The sequence below is a fragment of the Ornithodoros turicata genome, chromosome 4 (genome assembly GCF_037126465.1).
Source record: "Ornithodoros turicata isolate Travis chromosome 4, ASM3712646v1, whole genome shotgun sequence".
NCBI lineage: Eukaryota > Metazoa > Arthropoda > Arachnida > Ixodida > Argasidae > Ornithodoros > Ornithodoros turicata.
Window position 1 is genome coordinate 14,594,094 of NC_088204.1, and position 22,664 is coordinate 14,616,757.

The 22,664-nt window shown below is 44.5% G+C and overlaps 2 protein-coding genes across 6 annotated transcripts in view; one reads left to right on the plus strand and one right to left on the minus strand.

Annotated features, from left to right (window-relative positions):
• The window catches only part of LOC135391155 (uncharacterized), a 247,571-nt gene that overhangs the window by 107,481 nt on the left and 117,426 nt on the right, over positions 1–22,664 (minus strand). The gene's annotated exons all lie outside the window — the stretch shown is intronic.
• LOC135391144 (uncharacterized) overlaps positions 5,950–22,664 on the plus strand; it is a 168,058-nt gene continuing 151,343 nt past the window's right edge. The window contains exon 1 of the mRNA XM_064621255.1: positions 5,950–6,283. The gene's annotated coding sequence lies outside the window, so the exon portion shown is untranslated. The remainder of the gene's footprint in view (positions 6,284–22,664) is intronic.

Sequence of the window (22,664 nt, forward strand, 5' to 3'; positions counted from 1 at the left end):
AAGAATAGTAAAGGAAGTGGTCATTGTAACCTTTTTCGGCACATGTACCCTGGGCTCTTTGTTACTATTCGCTTTCCACTATGATGACTTGCACAGTGCCTGGACCCCAGTGACACATGGAAAATATCTCTCTGTTCGGATGACCACGGATCACCTCTTGAACACAGCCTCATTGATACCTTTCCTTGGCAAACTTTAGTTTTGAGTCAGTTGCAGGAAGCACATTGGATTCCTGCACACTTTGGAACCGCTCACCCTTCCTCCTCCCCCTGACGAACGGGGGAAGCGTGTCCTTTCAAGTATCCCGCTTTCGGTGGTTCTGGACGCTCGGATGAAAAGAGCGTTTGTGGGATGTGGGTCACTGCCACCCGCCTGCCCAGATCAACCGAAAGCGCAGAACCTCCGAACATTTTTTTTTCGGGGGAAATGAGCTTTTGGTTGATTTGGGACGTCGGTGCAAATGGGCGTTTGGAGGATATGAGCTGCTACCAGTATAGAACGGCCCAACAAAGGCTGACGGCACGAGGGGCTTGACTTTTGGCAGAACCTCTCAAATATAAGTTAATCTCTGCCGCAAAAGTAATCAATTACTGAGTAATCGATTACTCCCAAAGTAATTGATCACTCGAAAAATTCGTTTTACAGTAAAGTAACTGACTATTCGAAAAATTACTCAAAAAGTAATTGATTACAAGTAACGCAATTACTAGTAACGCGTTACGTACTAGTCTGGTTTTCGGTCGTCATGGATGGCATGTCGGCAAAGTGGTGTAGCTATTGCGTGTGCTATACGCGGTACAGAAGCGGCAAATACGCCGTACACACCATGCGGTTTCCTACTCCGTTTTGCTACGTCTGCTACGGGTGCGGATGCACCCACTTGTTTACAAACTAGAGCGGGTCTATACCAGTCTACATCTTGAAGGTACATACCGAGCTTTCACAAGAAAGGCATCGTACAGTCTACATCTGGAATAGCGGGAGTATTATTCAGAGTGTACAACAAAGAGCATGTTAGTGTGGTCTGTACCGGCGATCGATTATCACATGCTGTTATAACCAGACCAGTAAAAAAATACTTTTCAGAGGCTATTGAATACAACTACGTGCTCACAAGGGTAATTAAGTTTGAGTTACAATGACCACATCTTAACTGCAACTGCTCAATTGCTTGCTGTAATTGTAATTAATTACAATTACAGTTACTCCAAAAAGCAATTGAGTTACACCGGGAAACTTTGGTTTTCAATATGTAATTTTCATGTATAACTTTATTCTTCTTTCAGGATGTACGCAATACAAACATAGAAATATGTACTGTCAGGTCGAATGAAGTTACTGTGCTCACCTGAAACATAAGAACACGCCCGAACTAACGATGCAACAGCATTACGCGGCGAAAAAGGCCTTTTCGAGTGCAAAGCATTCCAAATCGCATGTCACGTAATTCGGAACATAACTCAGAGTGAACTACAAATTAAGCGCAAAAGTAATTAAGTTACACCTATAAAGTATACAATTACATACTATCGAAATAAGTGAATTAAGTCATTACCGAGAATGTAATCAATTATAGTAATTTAGTTAGTTGTAAATCAGAGGTGGGGAAATTACTTTTATTTTGTAATGCATTACCATTACTCATTTCTTTTTTCGAGAAGTAATGCACTGCTTTATCCATTACCTTACTGTGGTTAGTAATGCATTACAGATGAGATTGCTTTCAACATGCAATGTCATTACTCTGGCATTACATTTTCCCAGAAGTGTCAATGCCCGGCATTATGGGTGTCAGTCACCCGAATATTCCTCGAATCGGGGCAAGTGAATTTTGGCATATAAGTACATATAGTATATGATTCATTTGTTGCAGCGCAGACTATTCCCATAATACTTCCACGTTTTTTTATGCGCTTGATATGTGCTAGTTTAGTTTTTTCTAGTTTAGTTTTATTGTGTTATATAATGCCTAAATGGCTGTTTTTGTGTTTGTTTCATATTCGCCTGAACCTGCTCCCCCCGTGTAACACCCTCCCCAGGGTCTTCTGGGACTAAATAAATTGACTGGATGATTGAATAGGATTTATTGCTTAGGCGCTTGGTTCTCCTCCTGGTCTACGGATCGAAGTGAAGTTACTACTGCAATACAGTCCTACTCGCTTGAGCGTGGCTGATTATACGGCAAGATGTTCGATAACCATCACCACCACCACAGTTCTTGAAATAATAACCGGTAAAGCAATATTCACGGGCTCAATTTCACATGGTAGTACAATAAGTTTACTGTCTCTTTATGCGAACTCTTGCATTAACCCCTTTAGAAAGCTGTCCTTGACCGAGAATAAATAAATAAATAAATGTCTGCGTACGTCGAGCGTAACTATTTTCTACTCGTATACTACGTAAGTATACTTCAGACACGTTAAATAACCTTTAGGTGAGCAAAACTTGTGCAGACCTGATGAGACACTGTGACGTCGCTCATAAATCTCCTGAGGATCGTTCATCAGTCGAACCTCTGACGCATTGGTCCAAACCCTCCCAGATGTATTGCATTTTCTATGCATGTATTTTTTTCTTAATTCTATCTTTAGGGTTATTCTCGTGCACCCTATGTATTGCTGCACTCAAAACAAAACAAAAAATGAAGAAAAAGGACGAAGAAGGAATGATGAGAACACAACGACGCCATTGTGGCAACACGGGATGAGGTATAAGTGTAATGGCTTCGACTTTAAAGCAGCAGCACCATGATGACATGATGCAACGGTAATAACACACTGACGATGTGAAGCAGGCATATTTAACAGGCTTCTCTGACACATCTTGTCTATTGCTCCTGGTTATTACGTGTCTCAGAAATTTCTGTCAGGACGGATACAGAATCCATTTTAACTGGTTAGTTTTCATCCTTAAACAAAAGCAAAACTAAGAGAACGAAATACCAGCGGCATGGCCGAACGGGTAAAGGCATCCGCTCGTCGTTGGTATATAGCCAAGGTCGTGCTGAATACTGGGAGGTGGTGGGTTCGAATCCTACCACCGGCTGTGCTGTCCAAGGTTTTCCCCGGGTTTCCCGAAGACTTTCCAGACGCATATGCCGGCACAATACCCCCTGAAGTCGGCCCAGGACGCATACTAACCCCCCCTGTCCCCCACTCCTTCCTGCTGTCCTCTCTCCATCTGTCCACATCTGTACGCCGCTCATAGCCACAGTTGCTTCGCGGCGCTAACACACACAAAAAGAAAAAGAACGAAATAATGGCTGTTGATTTTACCAATTTTATATTAATCCTTCCGTTTCAGTCGAGGGGCGTCGCGCACAGCTGTCTCAGTTGCCCGAATTGTACACACAGGTTAGCTGAAGAAAAAAAAAAATCGCGAGATCTGTAACAATACACGCATTGTCCCATTGTCGCTATTGCAGAATAGCCTCAGTGCGAATTCCACGGCGTTAGCCATCAACGTGTGATTTGCTCTGCTGTCAAAATTGACGCGTCCTGCGTGATCTATGGATGATGGGTTACTTCACTGCGAGGGAGCACCGTCGTCAAGCGCAATTAAGTTATCTAATAGCGCAATGCCGTAACAAAAGCGGGGATATTGCCCTGTCATAAAATCGCCCGGATCGCAATTATAAAAGGACGCGGTGAAGCTGAATCGAATGTTGCAACACCAGATCGTCCAGCTTCCAGCAGCGAAGATCCGCGCAACAATAAAGCGACTATGTGCTCGACGGATATAATGTGAATCCCATCGTGTTCGCCAGCCTCGAATTTTCGCGAATTTCGTGGATCGAAAAATACGTGAATTCCAAAGGCACGCGAAAATTTGGAACGAGAAGTGACACTTCGCAAACTGGTGGTGAAAACTGGCGAAACTTCGAAAACTGTTGCGTACGCCGTTACTAAACCCTTGTAGTAAGCGTTTGAACCACTCTATACGGACCACTCTATACACAAGCACGCGACATGCGGCATTTATTAAATGCAGTACGGGCTACCTCGTGCTAACCACGACGTAAGACAGTCAGGCCACGCATGCATGGTTAGCATCCAGAATTCCTGAAATTTTGTGGATGCGATTGGCGAAAAATTGGGGCCACGAAATTGAAGGGTTTTCACACATACACACACACACACACATAAATGAAATCATTATGTGGTGGGTCATTCCTCTCAGTTATAGTGGTGCACTGCCCCATTGCACTTGTGGAAGGGACGAGAAAGTGATAATGATGGAAAGGTGTCCTAACAAAAAAGGGTTTTACAGTAAGTGATACCGGCTTTAGTTTCCGAAACATCTACGATTGCGGACGGCGCCAATGAAAGGGGTTGTGACACTTTGACAGTATTGACTGTTTGCATCATGCACGTATTCTGCTACACACCACAGTATTGAAGAAAACAGAATTATTTTTCTACGTGCCGTGCTTAGCGAGATACAAGTCCTTGAACCCACACTTCCGGGTCGAGCTCAGACGTCAGAACAGCGAGAGAGCCTCGCTATTGGTTCCCGAAAGCACGTGACCTCTTCAGCGGCACGCTCACTTCACTTGGCGGAGCTGCCTGCCGTGACGTAACCGTCGGATGAGTTTCGATATTGGCGGTACCGATATCCTTCACGTGCGTTACGCCCTTTCGATAAATACCTTGGAATGCATGCAGAATCGTATCGATATACGAATAGAAATATGTTTACACTTATGGAGTATAACCCGCGGTGAACTGTCGAAACCCCTTTAATACCCCTCGGACTCATCGCTATTCCTCCTCACTATTTCATGTACAGTCTACTCCGTAAAACGATATTCATGGAAACGCAAACTGCAATTGTTATAACAGAGATATCGTTATATCGTGCGGGCTCTTTTTATCATCGCCCCTGGACGGAGACGCATGCGAAGCATTCGTTCTCTCCACTATCATGTAGCCAGCGCCGTCGACCCAGCTCGAACTCGCACACCTGGGATGAGCGTGTGGACATGTTCAGCTGCGAGCGCTCGCACAAACGATCATCAGACTTGCACACGACAGAACCACGGAACGGGACAATGGCGGGTGATGCGGCATAGAGTAGAAAATGTAAGTTTTGAAAATATTCGGGGATGTTTAAAAACTTACAAGAAATTATATATGAAAACTCGCGATTCATCACATCCGCCGAAAACGGTTCGTCATGCACATCGCAGCCATCACGCACATCACTTTCTCTCTCTCTCTCCCCCCCCCCCCTTGCATCCTCTCTCCCACAGCAGTCTCACTCACCTGAAGCAAAATTAGTTTCTCGAAAAAATGCGTTGCGCGCCGCTCTCAAAAAACCTTACTCGCAAACCACAACGCAGCACTCACACGGACACACACAATGTGTGCGCGCGCGCGTTTTCAAAAACCGACCAATCCGCTATTCCAATTCTCGCAACTCCGTCCCCCCCCTTTGAAAACCCGCCCCCCTCGTCCAAAGCGGAAAAAAAAATCGCGCCGACCAAAGTGAAACCGCTCCACACACCTTTTCGCTCAAAATCGAGAGCACGCACGCGCACAGCTTTTCTCAACTTTTCAAGAAACTATACTCTCCCACCGTGATTTTTTTTATACGCTCGTTTCCCTCCTCTGTCGGAGCGAAGCGGTTCAACGTCGACGCCGCGCGCGCGACGCCGGCTTCACGCATGCGCTCTACGCGTCGCCAGCCGCCCCGGACCGCCCCGGCCCCTCCCAGGAACCCACCTGACTTTTCCTTCTCCGCTTCGCGCAACGCACGCGTTCGCGACCACGTGCTCGTATTTATAATAACGCACATCGTCGACCTTCATACATGCTCTTTTTCCCTCTCACCTTCTTTGGCATTCTCCTCTCCCTTGATTTTTCCCTAACCCGTTTGCCGCGTGCTCACGCGCGCAGTTCGTGCGCTGTTGCCAGATCGTGCAACTCCTCTGCTCGCGCACGTGCGCCGCTTTGACTGGTCTGCTTTCGCGCCACGTAGACAATAGCGTAGTTTCATGTATATGTAGTCATTATCGTTGTTGCTCGTAAAAAGACGGTGCTTGTAGACACCAACTTCGTTGTGCAGTGATCAGTGTGTGCCCGTGTGTATGTGGCTGTCATCACCTTCCACAGTGCGTGCAAAAAGTGTGAAACAAACTCTCGTGGATTGGAGCTTGATCGCTTTTAACACTGCTTGGCCACTGTGCTGGTCGGACTACTGCAGCGTGCGCAAAGTGTGGACTAAGCTATAGAGAACCGGATGTGGCTACTGAATGTGGTAGGCAACACTGGTGAGAAAAGTAAGTTTCGGTTTCGGTTTTGTTGTTAGCATCGTCTCGAGCAGACCTCGTTACCGGTAAACACAAAGTTGATGTGCAGTTGAGATGGTGTATACTTGACGTTCGCAAAGTAAACCCTGAGCTTGGGGAGGGGGGGGGGGGAAACGCACAGAACGAACTGCACAAGACAAAGGTGTCTTGTCTCGTATGCTGTTTGTTCTGTGTTCTATGCATTTGTTTTCCCCAGGCTCAGGGATATGTTGTCAACGTTGTTAGTGTGCAATTATGGGGCACAAACGGGTTCGAGATGCTTGAGCTACGCGGTCGGACCATTCCGTGAGATGTAACGAATATGGTCACATTTCGTATACAGCCGTTTTCGTATACTGTTTTATAGAGCGATACTAGTAAAACCAGCGCAAGACAATTTTGCCAGGGTGCCCACAAGTAGAGAGCTTGATAATCGCATACTTGCAAAATTCGAGCAAGAAAAATACTTGACGTCGCGGTTTGGTCACGCATATATTTTAAAGGCCAGCGAAGTTAGCTAAAGCTCCTCTATAGCTGAAAATAAAATAAAAGCGTTATTTACCTGCAGTTCTTAGTTTTGTTGCGCGATTCAGAGGCTTCGTATTAATTCAGGTGCTTCAGAGTGATTTTTGTTCTTTGTCCTTACACAATTGTGTGACTCAGTGTTTGTGTAGCTAACATGTGTTGCTTCGTACGCTACATTCCCTAGAAAGGGGAAAAAAAACTCTGCATTTCCTGCCCCTTTTCCTCAACAAGTGTCCAGTCTGACTAATGATTTATATTAATATAATATATTAATAGTATAGTAATATTTATACATTAAATGATCTATTCGGTATAGAGGGAGGTTTGTCAGAAGTATTTGTCGGGTCTCACATCTCCACATTTTTTATATCTCAATCAATTAATCAATCAATCAATCAGGTTTACATGCGGCGATCTCTAGCGCGAACGAAAGAACACAATGTAATCGAAGTTAACTGCAGTTCTGTACCTTGTGGAACGTGCAGCATGACGACAAAATTAATTAATTTCGTCTGCACAAAACCAGACTGTTGCCATGCAGTCGCGCCCGCCGATCGCCTTCCAGGACAATGATGTATTTCAATTAAATTGGAATTCGCGTGTAGATATGAAAATACTACAAGATAAAGCCATGAGGTGCGACGCGGCTCGTATAACGACCATAATTATGAATGCGTTTTACGAAGTAACGCGAATTGAATAAAGCGCCACAGCTGTCTCTGCTGGCACTGTATCAGCATTACGCTTCTGATAACCTTCCTTCTTTCTCGCAATTACTATACACATATATACACAGACACCCCTTCGAGGAATCTTAGAAATATTTAAAGCGCTCAGAGATTCGCCTATTTTGCAAACCGAATTCTTCATTCTTTAAAGCTCCGTACGGGGAACAGAATACAAAACACTGTCTAAGACCTATGATATATCAGATTAGATTCGCAGCTGCTCTATTTTATATACATATTTGTTATTTTTTTTTAGTGATGATGTTTATACGGTGATGCATGCGATGCTGACATGTGCAAGTACAGTCATGTCTCGATTATCCGGACACCTCGGGAGTCGTCCGTTTTCGTCCGGATATAACGAATTTCCGGATAACCGAACCAAGCAAACTTCCGGGGAAAACTGAAAATTTGGGAGACCTCTTAATAGCTCCAGAAAAGGAAACAAGTAAAAGATCGTTACTTCAGAAATTCATGCAAAGTGAGCTGCTTGAAACTACGTAGTAGGCACGCGTGTGACAGAATCTTGGTAACAGCCACGGGGGCACACTCTGCATCACCCTGCTGTTCAGAGAAGAGTAATGTCACAGAAAAGTTGGTCCAGCATAATTGTTTTTGTCTTTTTGCAAATATCTTTGGCATAGGCCAAAAGACGATGCTTTCCTTGCAAACAAACAAACAAACGGTGCTTTCGGACTGCCTGGACATCGACGTTCACATGTGGATTGCTTGCGCCCGGTGGGAAGAGGCCACCTCTTCCGCTTATCGTGTGTACGCACACACCAAAAGGGAGTGATCTCTGAAGAAAGGGGAGTCAAACAGTATACAGAATGCCACGGTGAGATGTGACCCTTTTCCGGAGTAGTGCGAATACAGCACATGCCAGGGACAGAGGACGTTGACACTTCTCCGGATAAGCGAATCAGAATGACTTTTTTGTCCTGGAAGATCGTTCCCCGTATAATTGCTGTCCGCGTACGGATAATGAATCCAGGATAACTGAGGCAAAATCCAATGGTACCAGGTTCGTTCCCGGTGATATAGTTCGGATAACGAGTTTTCCGGATATCTGAACTCCGGATAAGCGAGACATGACTGTATATAGCTCCGGCATTATACCGTCGAACATCTAAATAGGGCAGATATTCGTGTTCCCAATCTAATAAAGATTGCAGGCCTATACGCGCAGTGAATATGCAGATAGCTCGAACAGTCGCGGCGCTATAGCGTATACCCATCGAGGCTATATGCCTCTATATCTGCACTATATAAGTCGCATCACTGCAATTACTTTGTCTGCGTGAACATCGGGTATTACATAGTGCTGTTACATGGGAGATCTACGCACATTTTATGTACATCATAATAATAAGACTAAAATAGCGACTGTTGTCCTAGAAAGAATCGTACATTTTCTGTAGCAAGAAATGCAAATGTGGTACGAATTAACCAAACATATTTGTAGCATTTGTTACGAAAGTGCTGCACTTTGGTGAAGTTACGGTACCAGTGCGCCCCAGTGTTCTCACACACTCCGAGAAAAATTTCTATATTCTAGAGCTCACAGGGTCAAAAGTATACAGAGACATGTGTGAATAGCTGCATTTTTGACAATGTGCGTGTACATTTAAAACTAGCATATTCTATAACTGGTTGTCGGACAACTGCCATATGCGTAGCCATCGCCCGTTAAACCCCCAAGAAGTAAAAAAAGAACAAGAAAGCCATGCAAAAACAATGAACACTATAGGACTCGCGATAACCACATTACGAAAAACCAAGAAGAAACCTACGCGTTCCTGAGATATGCGTAGATAATGCCTGACACAAAGGATAATAATAAATAATTTTGAGTAGATGGTATACAAACAACGAATGTTATGTTAGCTATACGAAGTATATAGCAAATGGCAGATACTGAATGCGTGATATCGATATCGGGGATTCTGTTACACGTTAGAGACACCGAGTGGCACGTATACACTATACAGGGTGTCTTTTCTTTTTCTTTTTTTCGATACAGATTTTTCATTAAAAAACTATAAGGGCTATAGACATTCTGCTTTCACTTCTATCATCTCTGGGCCGGAGGACGTTCTTGGCCATCTGTTGCTCAATCGTCGAATGACTAATTACCTAAAAATCGTTAATTAACTTTTGAATTATAAAAGCTACAAGGCTGTCCCAATGAGAACATCTGGTCCCTTCGGTCACATGATATCGTTACCGTTTTCAGAACAAAAATCCAAACACGGGGTGCCGTGTGATGAGCTTTCATCGCCCGTTAAAGAACCCTCAGGTGGGCAAAAGCAATCCACAGACCGACCGCTGTGGCGTCGTTCATGATCTCAGTTGTCTCGCGACGTAGATCCCCAATTATTATTAGAACAAAAATCCGTTTGATAGATCGCCCGCAAAAAAATCTTGAAAAAACACAATTTTCCTTTATTTTGTTCATTGCGCATCTTCGGAGACGCATCTTACCTTCACCTCCAATGACAGAGGGTGAAGGAGCACACTATAGCCTCTTGCGTCCTGGAAAAAGATTAAAAGAAAATAGAAAATGCAACCCAAGATACGGGCAATTCGGATGGTGTCACCAGATACATTTCTTTTTGTTTTGTTTCCGCAAGTTCGAGCTCATCTTCGACCCATGAGCCGGCACTATGCTCCTTCACCTTCTAACGTTGGGGGTGAAGGAAAGACGCGTCTCCGAAGATGCGCAATGAACAAAATAAAGAACAAAATGGTGTTCTTTCACGAATTTTCTGCGGGCGATCTATCGAACGGATTTTTGTTCTGAAAACGGTAACGATATCAGGTGGCCAAAGGGACCCGATGTTCTCATTGGGACGACCTTGTAGCTTTTATAATTAAAAGTTAATTAACGATTTTCAGGTAGTTAGTCATTCGATGGTTGAGCAACAGATGGCCAAGAACGTCTGCCGGCCCAGAGATGATAGAAGTGAAAGCACCCAGCAAGATGTCTATAGCCCTTATAGTCCTCTTATCAATAATATTTATATAAAAAAACAGACACCCTGTATATTATACGAATGGACAACCAGTGAATAAGTGCTGTGGAGGATTCCAAGAAAAACAAAATTTGCAAACTTCAACACCAACTTGTTAGTAGCCTCGATATCAACCGTTACAGCCAGTGCTTCGTGTCCGTCAGCATTCTGATGGCAAAGATCGTATTACAAAGTATGCACGAAGAAAAGTCATAATTGTTGTATAGGCTAATAAGCTGAGCTAACTGCTAACGCATTGGACTCGAGCTACGGGAGTGTCTACCCTTGGCGGGCAAAAATGCCGCGGCGCAGCTGTGACATAATCCCCGTTCTAAACTTCCACGAGTCAACATAAGAGGGTGCTCGAGAGTCGACTCCCAGCGACTCTCCCCTCGATGCGGGTTCGCTAGAGTCGATGACGTAGACGGATCTCATACGTCACGACTCCGCCGCGCGGGTCGCGCCAGTATACAATGAGCGAACGCAACCACCAAAAACTCTCAAGTGACAGCAAGGGTGCGAAAGTGCTGGCGATAAAAATCAACCACATGAATACTTGGCCGCGAATTCAACTGAAAATATCTTGTATGGTGACCCCTATAGCACCACTTTGGTTGGTGTCTGCACTGTCAGTATAACGAAAACACACATTCGTCGAGACAAACATCTGAAAACCCGAAGCGACACCGTACGCCTGGTGTGAACCAGATTTCTCGAAAATTAACGTCCCACTCGACCAGCGTAGCTCAAAACGGACGCATTGAGCTTGTACTGCTCGATTTGCGGACATATTCGACATCCTCGTTCGCACATTTTGCGCTTTGATATCGTTTGTCCTCGCTCATCTCTCTCTATTTAATTTTTTCGTCTGCAATAATGTCTTCTCTTCGAAACATCCGAAGTTCGAAGGTCAGCACAAAGTTTTTCTTTTTTTTTTTGCTTGTGAGCAGAGCCCCATTTCCCCCAGACCAGAACTATTAAAACCAGAGGAAAAGACGTTTCGGTTGCATACCTGAGAGGAAAGTGCAATTACATGGAGCGCAGGGCGTTAACCATACACGAGATGTTAAGAGGTAGTTCCACCTCCATGATTAGTGATGGTATATACAACATTGTGAAAGCTAACGTGTGACTTATATACTAATCTATCTCGCATGCAGACCTGCTACATTACGGTGGAGTATTACGAATACCACTTTCATTGTATATTGTTACGAAGTATGCAAGACATAAGTGAGGTTTGGGATATCGTGTGCTCTCGCCTTTGCGTACGCAAGGGATAGCGTTGGACCACGCTATCTCTTACGGACGCAAAGGCGACAGCATACGATATACTAAAACTCACTATTATGACACCTGAACGTTATACGATATTCTAACGTAATGTTAAGTGATAAACGCTCCACAATAAAGACCACGTCGTCGGGCCAGTCTGTATCCGTATAATTTTAGATGTTGCATGCGTTGTAGCCCTCTATCACCAGCACACGGAAAGCCTGATGACAGTCGAGAATCAGATAGAAACGTAAACATCAGATACAGTCAGTGAATTAGCTCTTTCGTACGGCGTTCGGTTAGACCGAGTTAAAATTATCGGTGGGAAAAAAAGGAAAAAAAAAGTGACAACCTATCACATGGGCAGTCTTGCAGTCATTAAAGACTGACAGGGGGTATCACTGTACTCGTTTTAAAGGATGTCCTGCCGACAGACCTGACGGCCCACCAGTCGAAACCGGAATTTATAGCTCGCTATGGAGCCTCGTCCACCTCCTCCTTGAGATCACGTGCCCAACATAACTTCTATCGCAGGATTTATTCAACCACGTTAACGTAATTATTCCTGGACGCATTCATAACACATTATGTCTCATATAAGACAGCCGTGCGCATACTACATACAACGGCATGTTTACCCCCCCCCCCCCTCACAGTCTCCACGTTTTTTTTTTCTCCCTGTCTTTTTTTTTTTTTTTCTTCGGGTTCATTACGGAGCCCAGTCCATTTGTTGATGACCGTTCGGGAGAATTCTAGCCTTGAAAACACCTGGCCACGTAGCGGCATAGCTCAATTGAAACCCCTCTTCCAGCATTTCCACTTACGCTATTGGGTCGCAAATCAAGCGCTTACATAGGCAAGTTGCTTTTACTCTCCCTTTCCAATAGATCCCCCTTCCAGGAAGCCGGGGAGTATTTTTTTGGCCGCGTACAGCGGAAGGATTTATAGGAAACCTAGTTACGCGGTTTGATCCCCCCCTCCCCTCTTTTTGACCGACAGCCGCGTGCTGCCACTTTTCTAAACGAACTATTGTTGGCGGCGACTTGGAACAAATCTGCAGCTCCCTTCGTTTTCGTAAATAAAGTACGCGAGAAAGACGGATGAGTTAAGTATGGGTTGGAAGGGGGAGTTGTAATAAGCCACCCTTTCGGAGCAGCGAAAAGAAAGAGAAAAAGGAGTCTGGCGTGAACGTAATTATGCTAAGTTATTACGCATGTGTGCTGTCGGTGTCGTCGGTTAGAATAGTTTATAATACATTAAACGTTAAAAGTCTCTTCTCCTCTTTCACTTCTCTCGCCGGATCTACCTGCATGCCATCTGTTGGTCACAGTTGAAGGATCGGCTGTCTATAGACAGAGCCTTTTCTAAAGCATTTAAACGGGCATGAAGACAATAAGGGGGATCAAGTATGTGGAAAACGAGGTCCATAATGAAAACCCGAAGACGATCAACTGGTGGTGTGAACAGTCAGAAACTAAGCTTCTGCTGAAAAAAGAAAAGAAAAGGAAAAAACTTAAAAATAATATTTTTCCCTATACATGTTACCCCTTATCAACTCATTCAAAATACAGTTGCGCAACGATGACATATTTTAAACAAATTTTTCTTCAACGTAATTATTTTTGCGACTAACTATTTCCCATGTGAATACATAATCATAGTTCGAAGCCTGCATGCTACACCCTATAAGAAAAAACTTATAGGGAGCAGTTACAACTTGTGTCCGCCTAAATTGCAATTCACTCCCCTTTTCAGTCACCTGACCCTGAAATTCACTCCCCAGCATTGTGCGAATAGACCCTTATATTCGCATATAGTCCCGAAAGGGACTAATAGGTCTCTGTTGGTTTCTTCGAAATGTAAAAGAAAAGCAAAAATGCGCAGAGGTAGAGAATCAATTTTTTTTCTTTACAATATTTTGCCATTACAGAGATGGAAAGCATGGCATTGCATTACTCATTACATTATCGTGCTTAGTAATACATTACTATGCCATTATACTTTCATCGAGCAATAATAATAATAACAATAATTGGGAGTTGATTTTCCTCAAGCAATGATATTACTTTGGCAATACATTTTCCCAGAAACCTCTAACGCAGTTCTCTGTGGTGTTTGAAGCGCGCTTAGCAAAGAGACGTGATTAAACGTTTACATCGTTACACAATAACCGGCGAGCTTCTGGAAAATCGTTGCGTATGAACTATTTCGTCCAATGAGAAATGAGAGCGGTATGGGTAATCTAAACCGGCAATCATAAGACAAAATTAATTGCAGCGCAGAAGGAGTAGGTGGACTCCACTTGGACTCCGTCGTCCTGACCTGCTCGACGATAAAGGTGGCCGGCATAGTTCAGCTTGGGGAGCTTCCTTGCCCGCATACCAGGTACAATAATTCCTATTTTGTGGCTTTACACCACGACCTACCAGATTATAGGGACCATGTCATAATCGGCATCTCCTATATAAACGAGAGCCCGTCCGCACTATCCGCTGGTGGCGCTACGCATCGTCCAGCGGGATCTCCATCGTGATTGGATAATGGAAATTTGAATTTTGAATTCAAATGCAATTCGGTTTGAATGAATCGCAGTCCACACGATTGAATTCAGGCAATGAGTAACGCCATTCCTCATTACTTGGCCAAAATGTAATGCATCACGTTACTCATCCACGAAATTTAACCGACTAGCTTTACGCATTGCTGAGTTGTATAATGCATTACTTTGTAATTGCATTTAGAAATGAGTAACCCGAGTAATGCATTAATTTGTAACGCATTTCTCCCGCTCTGTGAAGACGTGAAGGGTTGGCGTTACTCTTACGTAATTCTTTCATGCTGAGGTTATATACTGAGGGTCTGTTCTGCTTTCGGGCACGACGGGGATAAACGAAGAACAGATAGCCTATAGACTATATAACCCAGTCAAGTTTAGCCGAGTCGAGACGATAGCCGAGTAAGATGCCGAAATATAGTATAGCTCTGATTTGGAATATATGTGTTGGACGCCATACCATGTGAGATTAGTGCCAGCCGTGCATGGTCGAAATAGGTCCACGGAATTTGCTTACATGTGAATCACAAGTTCAGCAATGGACATACACTGCCTGTGAGCCATATACTATACAGTGTAGAAACAATCGAGCAAATTATACGCATGCAGAGCGCTGAGAGGATACGCAATAATAGGACGTATATCACGATATTTCGCAGTAATATGACATCTTCAGTGTTTTACTGACCTAACTAAACTACACTGGTGTATTCACGAGACCCATAGGACGTGCTTGACGATGATTACACATTGCCTTTGTCTCGATCTTACGGCACGGATCAAGTCACAGCACACATGTGTTTTTACGTGAAACTGTGCTTATCGATTTCACGTGGAAAACGGTTGCGCATTGATTTCTGGCTATCCTTTCTTGGACAATGCTTCACTGCTCATTTGGCGTTGAACAACAAGCCGGGACCCGATCCACTGCCCTTCTTTCATTTCAGCAACTATCATTCTCTAATCAAAGTCGAAACCTCTTTCCCAATGATATTAAGCGACAGAGCATTAGTAGGTCGTATGCTATCGCGTTCGCGTACGTAAGGGATAGCGTTGATGGTTCTGCGCATGCCCATAACAGAAAGAGGGCTTCGCGCAGTGCGTAGAACCATCACGGCTATCCCTTACGTACGCAAAGGCGATAGCGTACGACGCATTAAAAACTCACTAATAAAAAAGTGAGCGCAGTTCATAAGAAGGGAACTGTAGACTACTGCATTCTTACACAAGATAGCGTTGCTGCATGCCATTGCACATTGCGCAGTGGTAGCGTGAGCAAAAACAGCTTGCTAGTGTACAGGAATAGCGTGCGCACGTTAGAAACTTTTTGTGGGAGGGTCTGGGTACCGACCAGTATCGGTCACTTCTTGGACCAGCGTATCGCTCCCTAAGATTGAAAAGCAAAGTATACTAAGACTACGAACTAACAACATTTATTGCAAAAACAAATTCGTACATCTCGTTAAATAGCGTCTTATCTGTGGTTATAACATTTCGGCTGTCTACGTCGTGCGAGTCAGTTGGAGACGACCCCGTGATGACCCTTGCAACGGGGGCATTCGAGTAACCAGCTTGCAGGCGGGAGCCCATGCAGTATCCTAAAACGTGTTTTACAGCGACATCTGTTAAGGGCTCAATTTCGTGCCGATCTTGTCCCATATGTCGCATCGCCGAAACACAGAAGAGAAGAAACGAAGAAGAAATGCGTCGTGACGGTGTCCATGTATATTTCCCCCAACGTGCCCCTTCAAAGATACATGTGTTCCTTGCTGAAACTTTCGCCAATGAACGAACCTCCATATACTACACTGACCATAAGGCACACCCCTTACGGTCCTTCGACACCCTGCTGCCGACCAACATCCTGAAGCATATCAAGCACGACACCCTGGTGCTGACCAAGGAGATCTTGCTGCATATACCGCATTCAACAGCGCGAACCACGCCAACACCACCTAGATAGAGAAAGCCTGCTTACTGGTCGACGTGACGTAACAACTAAAAGTCAGTCAATCAGGATCGTGCTGTCAACGGCGGCAGCCAATCACGATCGTGCTTTCACCGGTCGTGGCCATGAAGACGAACCACCGTCGTCTGCGAGTTGTGATTGAACGTTCTCGCGTACTAAATGGGAAAATTTGGAAATAAAGCGCAAAATGGCCCAAATCTTTTTTTTCAAAACTGATTTTCTGGAAAGCGTTTTGCATTTTTTTTAAATTCCGTGTTAGCGCCGCGAAGCAACTATGGCTATGAGCGGCGTACAGACGTGGACAGATGGAGAGAGGACAGCAGGTAGGGGTCGGGGATAGGGGGGTTAGTATGCGTCCTGGGCCGACTTCAGGGGGAACTGTGCCGACATTCGTCTGGAAAGTCTTCGGAAAACCCAGGGAAAACCTCAGACAGCACATCCGGTGACAGGATTCGAACCCGCGTCACCTCCCAGTCTCGGCGTGGAAAGCGATCACCCTATAACCACTATGCCACGGGAGCTGGTACACTTTTTTGTCTAAATATTCAGGTCTGCAGGTTCCAAGTAGGCGGCATCACTTGCCGGTTCTTGAATTCGCAGAACGGCCAATTGCAGTAGCAGACGAATTCTGACTATATATGTCCACGTAGCGAAGGAGGGAGAGGAGGTAATAAGCAGGCCTTATAGGTGGCGTTGACCACGCGCGTAGCGACAGACGAGCTCAAATAAACATCGCTGTCGTTGATTTGATGTAACTTGCGTCACATCTGGCGTCATTTTTTTTTCACCTTTGTCGGACGTTGAACGCGTAGCGTCTTGTCGTATGCGTACGCAAAACAATAGCGTACCACCCACTAAAACTTTAGTTCGTGACTGCTCTTCGTCTGCTCTCTATCTAGCCATCTAATACCGAAATTTCTTGCGTCATGTTATTGTACACAGACCTTAATGCGCCTAATAGAAAAACGCTTGACACGTCGATGACACATCACGTGTGGGCCGGCAACTGCTCAATGTTGCTGACCCTTCTTCAATAATTCACCGTTATATGAGGGGGACAGCGAAAGTCCAGTCGATATCGAAGCCGGTTGCGGGCTTGCTCCTTATACGTTAAGGTAACAAAAAAGAAAACAAAATATTTCCTTATACAGTGCCCAGGCATTGATAACTTGTCACGAGACGTCAACTAGCGGAATTGTGCGGGACGTTTTGCAACTCAGAGAAGGCGAACGTGATTGGTCAGAATCGCAGACGGACAGCCCTGTGTGTGGAATTATAAATTAGCCGACCAGTTGAAGTTAATGAATTACTAACGGAAACGTGCCGTGCATCTCTCCCTATGCCACACGTTGACAGGAGGTGGTGTAACAAAAAAGTATTGGAGTGCTTTAGTGTGTTTCACCACAGCGCTGATTGATCCGCAGTATGTCACTGTCAACGCGATCTCGTTGCTATGAATAAGTCATTTCGTCTCTTCGCGAAATGCACGGTAGGGAAGTGGTGTATATAATGAACCCCTTAGAATGCAAATGCGTAAAATTCACTAGCCAAAGAGTAACAGTGGCTTAGATGCACCGCAATCTGACAGCTATAGTAGAGCGCGCGCAGCAAGATTACCCACCACCATCGCTTTGGACAGCAGCTGCATGACCAAGTACATACAACGTATATACGCTCCTCAGTAGCACCACAAGGATCATACTGAAGGCAGGGAGGCAGTGGGTTCGAATCCTATACCACTTTGCTGTTTGGTGTTTCTGTTGGGTCATTCAGACAGATTTTCCAGGCGGATTCCTGACAGTTGTCCCTGAAGTATGTACCTAACGACGCGTATACTAAGTCAATTGAATGACGGCAGTTGAAGAAAATGCTCCAGGCAATGGAATTCGAACCCGCCGCACCCTTTGATTTAGGATTAGGGTGCGTGTGGTCTCACTGCCTGGTGCTTTTTCTTCAACTGCCGTCATTCAAGTGAAGTATGTACAACAGGGCGCTGTGAGGCGTGCTTGTCCTTCCACAGGGTGTCCCAGCTAAATGCGAACATATCTTTTAAATATCTATATATCACTTTTTCCGAGTTGAAATCAATTGCAATATAACATACGCTGAAGGGCACTTCTTAGGAGGGCATTAGCAAACCCCTTAAGCTATGTCTTAATTAACTTTTTAATTACAAAAGCTACGAAGTTGCCCTAATGAGAACATCTGACCCCTTCGGTCATCTGATACAGGAGCCGTTTTACAGAACAAAAATCCGTTCGATAGATCGTCCGCAAAAAATCGTGAACGAACACCATTTTTTTTCTTTATTTTGTTCGTTGCGCTTCTTCGGTGACGCATCTTTCCTTCACCCCCAATGTGAGAGGGTGAAGGAGCACAGTGCCGCCTCATGCGTCGAAGACGAACTTTAACTTACGGAAACAAAACAAAAATGAATGTATCGGGTGACTCTATCGGACCTATCTATACAACACCACTTAAGTGGAGCAGTAGGCTATTATTGATAATAAATAAATAGACACAATGGCAGAAACGTGGTTCCAGAGCTGTTGAGGCAACATTTCTGAAGTACCCTGATGGGACCATTAATATAACGGAAGAACAGATTTCCGAACATTACGTAAGAGACACCTGCACAGTAGTGCTCCACATTTTTATTTTTTTTTAATCGATCAATCACATAGCTGCATCGCCTTTTTTACGTAGACTTCACGTCCTTCCTATTGTTCATGGGGCTGAAATCTCACGTGACGCTTTGGCGTGATGGTTTGATGTAGGGTTAGGTTGATTAACGCAATGTAATTAATTAGTTTAGTTTTTGACTGCGTGTTAGCGCCGCGAAGCAACTGTGGCTATGTGCGGCGTACAGACGTGGACAGATTGAGAGAGGACGGCAGGAAGGAGCGGGGGGACAGAGGGTTAGCATGCGTCCTGGGACGACTTCAGGGGGAACTACGCCGACGTTCACCAGCAGAGTCTGATGGAAAACCCAGGGAAGCCCAGATAGCCCAGTCGGTGCGGGAATACGAACCCGCGTCACCTCCCGGTCTCGGCGTGGAAAGCGGTCATCCTAACCACTATGCCACGGGAGCTGGTAATTAAATAGTTCAGTCAATACAACAAAATAGTTCAATTAAATTGAAAGTAACCGAAGTAAATTCTACGTTCGAAAGCCTCCAGGCCTCTTCAACTAAGATACCCTTCTAAGTGTTCCTTTTGTATGTGTGTCCAGAATACAGAATCACAAGATATTCACTGAATCGATACTGTCCATCTGTATAACATTATCTCCAAAGTTATCGAAACAAGCATAATCTACGATACGTGACATGTCTTTAGGTATAAAACGTATACACCACTCCACGAGCAGGTGGGCGTACATGACAAGTATTATCAAATCTCCCCGTCGAACGATCAAAACTCCGCGGAAGCACGCTGAACAAAACTGCATATCTGATTTCCTACCACACACACACACACACACACACACACACACACACACACACACACACACACACACAAACACACACAAACACGAGATCTACAAAACGCAAAGTGTCCACCCTGCAGACCACGGACACGAACGCTTCCGTCAAATCCTGTATATCTACATTTCCCAATCAGCTTAATCGTTCTTGTAATTGCCAATTTATACCGCGTTTCTTTTTTCCAAAAAGAAAAAAGAAAAAAAAATCGTAACACGGAAACTGTAATTACAGGCTCGATCATCATCGTCGGATTGTCCGTAAATTTGTGAGAACATCTGGCGACTGTCATCATGAGTTGGACGATAAAGTCGTTAGAAATCTGAATTATCGATCTGTTTGGGCTGTGCAAGGTAGGTATATATCTAGCGCTCCGCGAACATTGTCGTTATATAGACGCCCAGAAACGCCTCGCACCAACTGCAAACTTTATTTGCCGTTCCTCGTTTTTGTATGGGAAGCAACGATAAGCTTATATAGGACTGAGTGTAGACATGATTGTGTGTTACTAGCTCCATGCGTGACTTGGTACGCAGGGCCCCGTGTTTCTTACCTCACCTCAAGGAATTGAGTGTGATATAAGCACGCGTGGTATGTTAAACATGTTAAACAATCATAATAAAATATCAACATTATTTACTGTTACTATTAATCAAACAGTGAACAAACGGTGATGGTGCGCACCGAATACGTTTATGCGAAGTAATATGTTCGCTTTACTTCTTAAAAAAGGCCACCTGCAGTAACCAAAATTTACACAACTCAATTCAATTTAATTCAATTCAATTGCTTATTTCCCATTCAGCGATGGGCGGGGCCAGGGCAAAAAGCCGTGGAATACAGCGTGACGAGCTCACCGATAAGAGTAGGTGACAGCAGCAATGGAAGATATAGGTACACATTCGGAGCACTTTTCGTGTTTGTCTGCGTGTCCCGTGTTTCTCGGTTATTCGTTCCTTCATCATCATGCACCAGTCAGTCTGCGCCCTCTCCCTTTTGTCAATTTTAAGTATAGTATGCATATATTATCGTCCCGCAGCACTTAAATAGTACATACATCACAACGGTACATGCCTATCGTGTACTAACCTGTCTGGATAAAGTGGACTACTATATCCACTATATCACGCCGGACCCTACCCGAACCCCGTGCATGAAAGGGGGGGGGGGCTGCTCCCCTTGCCTCCACCTTCCGATGCCACTGACAAGGTATTGCGTAAAACTCGGCAGAATGTGGGGGGTGGACTGACGCAGGAATTTGATTGTTCGAATTTTGTACGGGGGTGTTACACCCGTATATCCTTTGGCTTGTCGTGCTTTTCTTTTACTTTTTTTGTAGTTTTTTTTTTCGTTGGGGGGGAGGCGGGGGGTTGGCAGGTTTTAGGTGAGTTTGGGGGATACTGGGGAAAATTCCTGGGTGAAACGTATGCGTTGCCCCTCTCCCCAAAGCTTATTTTACTTTGGAACAGCAGAGCTTCAAAGGTTAACGAGAAGAAACATATTTTGGTAGCAAATCGTTGTGTCCGCATAAGGCAGCTCCTGCACTTTTACCAACTACCATATACCTTTTGATAATTTCGTTATCGTTGATTCAAGTACCACCATGCACAAAAAGAAAAGAAAAAAAAAGAGGGCTCCTACATTTTTTATTGCATAATAGCACACGAAAATTACGTGAGTTCTGCTACCAAATATCTGTCCCCTGTAGTCTCAGGTTCGAAAAATAAATCGCATAGTCTCCGCAGTACATATCTATGGGGTCGTTGGTAACATGATGGTGTAGACAAATCGCAACAATTTAACGAGGGACCCTTCCGTGTTCTGTCCCTCGTTAAATTGCTGCGATGTATCTACACCATCACATAGTCTCTGCCAAGATCTCCAACGTAAAAAGCAATGCGACACTTAGCCTATATACACAGATGTCACGAAATAGCCAGTGGCTTTCAATGACTTGGTTTGACCTGGTAATGGATTGGCTCGTCTGGTGTTACTTTCTGTGGCTTTCAACCAACAAAGTGGATCTGGGAGGCTATATGCTCGGTGATTCCCGAGATAACTCGATGAGCCGAGAAGACTAAGCGGAAGACGCTTATTGGGGCTGCCTGGGCGCCATGGTCCCCGTCGTCCCATAGTCGCGTTCCGCTTGCTTTTCTTGACGCATCAACTTATCTCGACAGTCAGCAAGCATAACCTCCCTGGTCCGGTTGAAACTCGACCAGGAACTTACTTAGCATATATGAATATGATGGGATTCATGAAAAGCAGAGGAAATCCAAGGTTCCCTCACGAAGAATTACAAGGCTCACGACAGTGTTGCGTGAGTGTGTGGTTCGCCCCAGTCCACATATTTTTTTATTAAAGAACTTATATATATATATATATATATATATATATCCGTATCAACCACCCCGATTGTTCACCCAGATTGTGCCACAGCCAGTCATGATCCCTTTGACAGTAAGGCAGGTTGCGCGGATTTTAAAAAAAGCTACAGACCGTGAGGAAAGAATGTAAAGTCCTATTCCATCATCGCGTGAAATACAGCAGTGCGCCACACAATAGCAATTTCAGTCTCTGTCGTAAGTAATTTCGATGTAGGGCTGTGATATATATATATAAAGTCTCCAAGTGACAACTGTTTTCTCCACTGACCCCGGCGCCCGTAATCCAGTCGCCACGAGCCAGTAAGTGATTGAATTGTAATTTCTGCTTGACAGGTCAATTAGCTGAATCATAAATGAGAATTCCAAGAACCTACAGAACAGACCACATGTGGTGAAGCATATGCGAAGTTATGTCTCAGTTCCTAGAATTTATCT